Raw genomic sequence first — 9943 nt, forward strand, 5'->3', positions numbered from 1 at the left:
GACTTGATGCAAAAGCTTACGTTTACAGAAAAAGTTAAAATCATCACCTTTTGTACTGAGAGAATGCTCATTCCTCTTTGTCCCATGCTCAGTCACTAGGTGCTTTTGGAAAAAAAAGAGTTGAGTCCTCCTGTTGCTGCTGCTGCTTGTGACTCTTCTCTGCCCCATTCCCCAGCTGTCTTGTTTGAATGACTTCCTCCTCCTCTGTCACACTTTAGACTTGATGCATTGGCTTATCATGCTGGCCCATCAATTCTCTGTCTTCTAACTGCCTTTCTCTTGGCACCTGAAATTTGTCCTGTGACTGTGTGATTTTAGCACCTTCATTTAGAATTTTCTGCTCCTTGATTGCTAAATGTTAATGTATGCTGCTTTAGGAGAAAGTATTTAACTGGCAAGGGAAAACTTCTTGTTAGACCTTGTGTTCAGTGTTTGTAATTTATGATGCTAGCAGGTGTTGCTAGTCTTGCGCTTATGGACTGGCCAGTTTTATTGCCATTTATATTAACTTCTATTCATTTTTAAGTTGGTTAATACAATTCTCACTAAATCCTAGTTTTCCTAGTTTAAATATTAGGAATATTTTCACAAATTACATTTTGAAGATTTGGATTTTCTTTCTGGTATTTTAAATAACACCAAGTTCTGAACACGTAATCTCTAGCGCAGTGGTGGGGCATTAAGGCTGTGATGAGCTTTATCAGTTTTACTGTAGGTGAAGAACCAATTGGGAGTAGATTTTAGGTTTTGGGTATTCGGGGAGGTTCAGTGTTTCTCTTTGAGCATACGCTGGAAGACAATTATTTCTAGTCAGTCATATTTTGGTACAACGGTTTGAATGCTGATACAGCATCAATAGTCTTGAAAGGGCTGAGCTGTATATCTGCTAAGCTAATAAAGATAGGTTTTCAGGTGTGTATTAAGTCTTGTTGTAGTGTGTTTGGCCTTTAGTCTAGGAGGAAAATCCACTAAAAGCTCCTAATATCATACCACATCTTAGCAATTTGGTTGAAATTGTCTTTATTGGAAAAAACCGTAAAAGATCTGCAAAAGACGAATTGGGAAGTTTTGCTGTCAGAGTAATTAACCTTGCAGTACATGTGTACTAGTTTTGAAATGTCTGTAAACTAATGCAGATACTCTTTTTTGTGAGCTGTCTGACCATGAAGTGGATGACTTCAGCGCTAGACATTTCCATTTTAAGTCAACAAGAAATAATTTAATTCCTGCTGGCAATGAGCAAAGATTATTGTCATCCGTGTAACCTGCAGAAATTGATGTGAAAATGAGTTTCATTTCCCTGTGGATTATGCCACCATCGCTGAAACTTGTGCTGTTTTCATCAGAAGTAAATTTTTTAAAGATTGTAGAAGCCAAATTGCCTAACCTTGCAGAAAGATGTCCCTTTTAAAACATGGAGGAAAAGATTTTTTCCTCCAAGATTTTTTCCCTGCTGCTTCCTGCGGTATAGTCTGCAAAGCACTTTTTGTTCTCTTTCATATTCTGTGTATTTTTTAAACATGCTCCAGGCAGCTCACTTTCTCCTAGCACTGACATTCAGAAAGAAATCACCTATTTAAAAAAACGCAAATAAACAGGCACACAATTAAGAGAGATAATAAAGTCTGATAAACCATCTGTATTTCTCTCTTCTGTTTACAGTCATAGATTCCAGGACCCACTCTTACTTGATGTTACCTTGTCTGCCACCGGTGGAAAAGAGATTAGTTACACCAAATATAAAAAAAAAAAAAAAAAATGCTCTGTATCTTATCTTGCCCTTGTCTTCATTGGAAAGAGCAGGTGTTTGGCCTGTTCGGAATTTAATTATTTACTTGTAGTAATATTTTCTTTTATAACACTCTGTCCTCATTTACTAATTTGAATTAATGAACAAAGTCCTGCAGTTGTTTTTGGATTTTATTAAAATGACATCAAGATACATGCTCAGTGATTCACCACTTGAGTCCTAAGTAGGACATTTTTACTAGGTGGATCAATTTTTAAAATGACAGCATCTGCTTGCTTGTACACATTTATTTATGATTCTTCCCCAGGCGAGTATAGCAGGAATCTGGTGAGTAATAACCAGCTGTTGGAATTAGCAAATAGGGAAAGCAGTTATTTGATCTGTGAAGGAGTGTGGGAGCCAGGGCCAGAAGTAATAAAAACTAAACAGATGCCCCAAATATATAAACCCAAGTAGGGACGTGTAAATTACTTGCACTGCTGATGGGCAAAATAGTGTCAGATGGGTTGACTTTTTCTGGAGTTTTTATTAAAGATGAAACCCTCTCCACCACCACGTCACATACAGCAATCTGGAGAGCATCCTGGGTCTAATTCTAGCATCTCTGCAGTGCTCGGCCAGTGTGAGGAATGGCATGCAAGCATGGCAGCTCTCTGGTGGCTTCTGTCACTTGCCTGTCCAATATATTAGCAGAATGGGCAAAAAGGGATCCGAGCATGAGGAAACTCTGCTGTTGGACCACGTTGTCTCAAATCCCACATGCGCTGTGACTCAGGTCATTTCTGTTGCTCTTAAGAGGTGTGTTCTTATACTGAGTAATTTCTTGGACAATTGCTGCAGGAGCACAACAGCAGCACCAAAGATTTTCCATCTCCTCAGGACTTCAGGCTGCCACTCAGCTCCTCAGGAGCTCCATGTCCATTTTGGCAGCCTGGCATTCTGGAATTACCAAGGGAGGTGGTCTGTTTCCTCGTTACCTGTCCTTTGCGAAAGAGTCATCGGAAGACACTTTCTGTGGGACTTCTGCCCTTATCCTGACAGTTGATGAGACCGGTCCTGAAGTGATTGTTGCAGCTTGATGGGGAGACCTCTCCCAAGAATTAGTGTTTCCTTCCACTGTGACTTTTGGCAGTGATGGCTTCCTAAGATGGAGTTTACATTGTGCTCATCAGAGTTACTGCAGTTGCTCTTAAATAAAAACAAATTTATGGCAACAAGTGAAAAATTTATGTTCTTGATATATCTCCTTCACATTTTGTAAAGAAGAATGTAAACCAAGGTGAAACTATGGAAGTTACATTGAAACTTTTGCAACATTTCATAACATTTTGATGGTCGTCACAATATTTTATAAATCCTCTCTCTTCAGAAATATTAATTTTATATACATCTTACTAAGCTTACACTCTATCTTGCCATTAGGTTGGCATAAATTGTGTCTCTATGGTATGTAAAGGTGGGACCCGAAAACACATTAGCCTCTAAATGGTATTATTTGGCCAATTATTTGTACAAAGGAAAGAGGGTCTAGCAGTAACTGTAGTGGGCTGTTAAAGAACAGGACTCTCTAGTCATGTCAGGTGAGCAAAGGTCCAGAATTTCATGATGCCTTTGCAGGCGGAAAGCATAAAAGTTCAAAAACAAGCTGCAAGATAAAGCCTATCCAGTTCAGGGAATGAGGAGTGAGGTGGACCTTGCAGACATCCAAGGTTTGCAGTCACATTTTTAACAACCAGGTGTTTTTATAATGAATAATAATTGCAGTTGTGAGTTGGAGTTAGGAGCTGTCAGGTTTCTGGTATAAATTAACTTCTCCATTTCTCAAACTATCGTAGGATTCATTCCCTTCGTGTATTAGTGTAGGCAGTTGTGTTTAAGATCAGCGTTGCCACCTTCCATGGGAAGTGCCAAGTTCTGAGTGCTGCAGGAGTGAGATGGGGCAGCTGAATATCATCTTCTGATAATTTATACTTCATAACTGTCTTTTGGGGTTCCAACTCTTGTCAGCTCTGCTCTCTTTATTAGGCTTATATACAGTTACATAAAACAAACAAGTTAGATGCTAGTTTTTAAACTATTTGTTTCCTAAGCTAACTGAAATTTTTGAAATTGTATCAGGATATAATGTATAACTTGCACAGTAAACCACACAAGATTTAAATGTAATAGTATAGCCAATCTTAGATAAGAATTTCAGGTAGAATATTTTAACAGGTTATTATCAGGCTTACTATCTTTTGTTCTAGTAGAAGCAAAATGAGTGACAGATATAAACACTGCTTCCTCTGAGTATGGAAAGGTTTAAAACCTGCTAATCTCTATTCCTAACTATTTCAATTATACATGCATTTAGCTGTATCTATTGGTTGTGTATCAGCCATCTTATATTTTGTCATGTTAATTACCAGTACATTAGTCTTACATTGCATATAATTAATTATTATGTTGTTAGAAATTAATTTTTGTTTATCTTGGAAAATACAAGTAGTCTCCACTAATGTCTTGTAAGAACATATATAGTACTAAAAACACTCGTTTATTTTAAAGACATCTCAAAACTACTGCACGGTTAATTACTCTGATTAGTTAATAAGCAAGGATGGAATCAACATTAAAAAAGTATCATGGTTGGAGGTCATACATTAAAGTAAATGTTATACATGCATTTTATGTTTGTGCCCCACGTCTAGATTCTCTGTTAGAAAAGCTAACAGATTTTCAGCTAGACCTTAAAATTCTAGTTGATTTCATTAGTTTGCCCATTTAAAAAGAAAGCCTTACTATAAACAAGTGTCTTAATGGAGTTAACAGGCTATGAATATTGTTTAGCATCCTTGTTCTCTGAATCAGTACTTCCAGTGGTTGATCTAAGCCAAACTGGCTTAGAATCTGTAGATTCTTCATTCTGCAAAGTGAGAGAAAGCTGTTTAGTTTCATGTTGGTGCTCTGACGGTCTCCCTGCAGGACTGATATCCAGCCGCTGTGCTGCTGAGGGCACCTGAAGCTCTGCCACCTCAGGGTTACTGGCTCCATGCTGGTAGTGACTGCTGCTTATGATTGTGGTGCTTCTATGAGGTGATGGCAATCAATTCCCCTCCAGCCATCTGCATCAGGAAGATGCTCTCATGGTGGGCCTGGGTGGTATATGCCTTTACTGGCCATCACAGCAGAGAAGTGCCTGTCAGTGTTAGCAGTGGCCTTCTCTGCCTGGGGCAGGGATGAAGGGGAGGAAAGGCTGGTACTGCTGCTGCCCTGCCATGGGTGCCTTAGGGTAAGTAGACTGTTTCTGCTTCCAGGAGTGGTTGGCTGGTACCTTCCATAAGCAATATACTCATTTAACACCACCACCCCACCACCACCCCCAAAAAAGAAAAAAAAAGTTAAAATGGGAGGCAAGGTGCCCTCTGGTCCTTAGATGGGAGTGTAAATTGATGATTGCCATGACAGTGTTTGTTATCATGGCTGACTCTGATTTTCTGTTATATGGGATGAATGGTTGTTTCTCCCCCTGTGAGAACGAAAGTATGAACACATAAGACTTTAAAGACTTTGCATGTCTTTCCTGGCTGCTTTTTCTGCTCCTGTGGACAGGAGATGAATGATTCTGATTAATAATATGTATAGAATTAATTGTTATACAAGAGTTATTTTCCTCAGGTAGGCAAGGTCTTCCTGCTCAAGAGTGACACAGCCATGCATTTCGATTGTATCTTGGAGTTGAGTGTAATTGTACAGCGAAAGTGTAATGACGGATATGTCTTTATCAACCTGTTCCCTGCATTGTGTTTTTATCACTGCCATCTGCTTTGCTGAGAGTGGCAGCTGCCAGGTCTCACAAATAGCGCTGTCATGTGCTTTCATGTAGAACAACATATTGTCGTAATTTCTCTGATATTACTAGATGGAATAACTTTAAGCGAGATAAGGTGACATTTTACATGGCATTTTGGAATGCATTTCATTGCAGCATGTGTAGGACACACAGTGTTCTTTCTGTAGCAGGCTATAACAGCACACTCAGTTCTACTTTCAGAAATCACTGGAAAACGCTTATTTTTCCAAAAACATTATGTAACATCCATCTGGGACATATGTGTCAGTGCTCAGATGCAACTGGGACATAGTCAGTATTAGTATTGCTTACATATGTAGCCTTAGTTACCTTTGCTGTATGGAAATTATGTAAGTTAGACTATTTTTAAAATTCAGTTACTTCTTTTTTTTGCTTATATCAACTTGAATCTCCTTCATATTTGCAAACATGCTCAGACAGCTCCTTCAACATTAAGAGAAACAAAAAATCTCTACAACAAATCTTTAAAAAAATCTTTACGGCAATAAGTATTCTTTCTGTTGTCTCAGCTGGACCCTAGGTAGGTGATTTAATTTTAGACTAGGCCAGATTCCACTAGGTGTCCAGCCTAAGCCAATCCTCTGGGCTTTCTTGAGAGAGAGGTATCCATCCCAGCCCAAGATGGGATACTTAGAGTAGGCAAGCAAGTGGAACAAATTGCTCTCTGTGGGCATCTGTTTCTCTCCTCAGGCTCAGAAGGAAGCTAAAAGACTAGCTTAGATGACCTTCTTGCCTTTTTGGCAGATAAATGTAGGTGAGGTGAATCACATACTGAATATATGCCAACACGTCCTCTTGTTCTGAGTGCCTGCCAAAATCTTGCTTGTGCACCAAGTGTAGGAAAATATTTGGTGTAATCCACCTTCACAGAGATGCCTCTCCTTAAAAATAATGAGGTACATCCTCTTTCACATATTCATCTCATTGTTTTGGATGTGTACTTAGTGCAGTTTTTACTACACAAGTAGTCCTACTGATTTCTAGAGCAAGTGACTGGCTAATCTCTGCTTTCTGTCATAGTCCTTATTGCTGCTTGCAAGGGACAAACAGCGAGGAAGGAAGGAAAATGGTATGTAACTCAGAGAATATACCTGTCTGTTGCAATATACCTGTCTCATACACGTGTGTTGTAAAACTGTGATGCCAAATCTATCTGCCTACTGGAAAGATGTACAAGGAACACTGATTTGGGATATTTCTTCTTGCTAACGAGCATTGATGAGAAACAGCCTTTCTGATATGGCACAAAAACCCAGTTGTGATAAAGAAGGTGGAATATGTATTCTTGATTCTTATGTCATTTTCTTTTTCAAGTGCAATAGGATGTAAAATGCTGAACAGCTCATCAACAATATAAAGGATGGAGGCAAAGAGACAGCTTGCTTGCTAGTCAGCCTGTTTGGAACAGTGCTGTAGGTGGAAAGCTTTTCTGACAGGAGTGTGGAAGAAAGCCAGGGCATGGCTCCTTTACGTTTCTCTGCCTCATCCGAATGGATGTGTAGCTTTGGCACTTCATCACTAGCCAAGCAGAGGCCATTTGAATTGTGAATAGTGTTCTCCCAATGGCAAACAGAAGATCGGGCCAGAGAAAAGTCTCTTGGCATTTAAATGAAGTCATACACTCTAGAAATATAAGTCTTGCCTGTCGTTCCAGTAGTGCATTTCATGAGCTGATAAAGGCTCCTAGCATTGTACTGATCTTGAGCACACACCAGATCACCTTTTTATCCTAAGGGCAGGGACATGTCATTTTCATTAACCACACTTCATATATATGTATGTGCCTTAAGAGGAAGAATATATATATATATAAACTTTTTTTTTTCTTCCCCCCAAGATTTACAAATCTCATTTGAAACTTTTGTTTGATTTATCCCCCAGACTAGGGCTATAAAGGCTGCATGAATTTGTTTTTGTGCTCTAAGTATAGTTAGAAGTGTACACAGTGATTTGTGTTTATACATCACATTCTTATTAATGAGCACAGTATAATTGTTGCTTGTATTGACTTTTGTTTCTGTGGATGTTTTTAAAAGATATTTTAAAGGCTTTGCTGGAGTTTGCATGTGCTTCAGAAATTAAATTTAGTCTGTGATTTTATTACCCTTTTTATTTAATTTATCTTAACTGTTGCTTTCAAGCTGTGAACCAGCTGTTGACTTTGAAAAAACATTGTTCAATTTGAAAGGAGCATTTTAAAGCTTAATGTAATGGCTGTAAGTAATCACTACAGCAATTATATTCTCTGGTGTTGTGCGTCACTATAATAATATTGGAGGTTGTGAGAAAATACAGGAGAGAAACACATCGAGCTCAGACTTCTCAGTTTTGCCTATGATGCCCGGCATCAATCTGTTTCGTATATAGCTTGGTGTCACTGCTTGAATCGTGACAGAAAAACTGAAGCTCCACTCTCTTGTGGCTCTGTGTGTGCCCAGCAGGAATCAGAGGCTGCTTCTGAGCATTGTTCTCTGTCGTTCTTCCCAGACTGGACAGGTTTTTTTCTTTCTCTGTACAAGCAGATTGTAGCAGGACGCTTGGTGCAGTGGCAGAATCCCCTGCTGCTCTGCTGGCTCCTCCTGGCTAGTTCCAAGATGTTGCACTTGACACAGAGTGGAATTTTGGTTTTGGCTCTTCTTGAGCAGCTGCATACCCACCTTGTCTGGTGCCGGTAGTAGCAAAGCTCCACACAGAGCGTACAGAGAGTCTGGGCAGGGTGGGAGTGCTTGGCATCCTGCAAAGTCAGGTCATGCTCCTGTTGTGCTCTGGAAGTGAGCAGCTACTTGCCATGGTGAGGAGAATTAATAGAAATGAGTGTATTGTCATCCACATTCTGAGAAGGAACATCCTCCCTTTATTTGTGAGCAACTCTCCACTTCAAGCAGGCTGGAGCTCTTGGGTAGGAGAACTTTCTGGGTCACTGCAAAGAAGATAAGAGAAGGAGCATGGCCTCTGGATCCCTTCACGTTGTAACAATCCATGAAAATGCTGTGCAGCTTCCTCTGCCCTGGAAATTCTCTCCATAATGATTATAAAAGGAATGTAATATGCATCATCATGGGAGTGGGCTACATTTCATGATGAGTCACCTAGTTAGTCCCAAGCTTGACACACAGCTTGTGTTTGGAAACTGTGGACTCTAGTGCTGCTCTAAAAAGGTAGTCCAGCAGATCGCACAGCTGTGCAGGACCTAGCCCCTTCTCTGCTTTTGCCAGTGTGTGTCGCACAGCAGGTTGAAGTCACCTACCAAGCCAAACCATCAGTTCCCATTAACAGCTTTGTGAAGCAATAATGCAGCTGGGGAAGACCCAGTAGGAAGCTTAGATTCAGCAATATACTAAGCCTTTCCCAAATTTCTTTGTAGCAAGATCCTTCAGAATACGGATCTAATGACAGCAAGATCTGAGGCAATGCAATATAGTGACAATAACAGGAAGGGCAAGTGTGCAGGGACCTAGAGACATTGAGAGCTTGGGACAAATGGGAGACCAGGCTTACTGCTGAGGCAAAATTGCTGGTGTTTGGTTGCCGTGGTTTTAAAGGAAGGATAGATGATGCATTTGGAAGTGGGTTTTGTGATGTGACTTGTAATGGATGGTAGTCATGGTGCTACAATTGGGATGATCCTCTACAAAGAGGTAGTCCTGTTTTGGCATGGTAACGCTCGGCAAGAATGGCCTGTACTTTACCTTAAAAGAAAAAAGTAAGAGTAACATGAGAGTGGAAGCATACCCACATGTGTCCATGTGTGCAGTATGCACCTCTGTGACATCTGCAGCAAAGTGAACTTGGATGTAGTTTCCCCTTTCTCCACCTGTGCATAGCGCACAGAAAAGCAAAAGCACCGATACAGATCTAAGTGTGCTTCAGAGATCAGGTGTATCCCTTCCAGACAAGTATGGTTGAAGCTGGGCTGGTGACCATGGATTTGGCACAATGGGATAGAGACAGGATCGTCATTGTCACAAAGGCAATATGACATGTGAATTACATTATATACATATATGTACGGATGTATAAATTAGACACTCAAAGAAGGTAACTGCTGGGATGGAGACAGACATGGAACAGCGTGTTCTGGAAAGTTAAAAGCTTAGCCAGCATCCTAAGGTATTTTTTAATGTAGCAGAATGAAATTCCTTTGGGTGCAGCAAATGAGACACATAAAGTGTAATGCCCTGTGAAATCACAAAGAGCCACTTTCAACAGATGGAAAAAAACAACTTTAATACAAAACCAAAAATTGATAGACTCCGCTTTTGATAATCCAAATACCAGGTTACACTTTAACAGTATCCATGACTGTCTATAAAGTATATTTCGGTTGTTAAATGCACTTG

This window comes from Harpia harpyja, chromosome 21 (genome assembly GCF_026419915.1).
Source record: "Harpia harpyja isolate bHarHar1 chromosome 21, bHarHar1 primary haplotype, whole genome shotgun sequence".
Classification (NCBI taxonomy): domain Eukaryota; kingdom Metazoa; phylum Chordata; class Aves; order Accipitriformes; family Accipitridae; genus Harpia; species Harpia harpyja.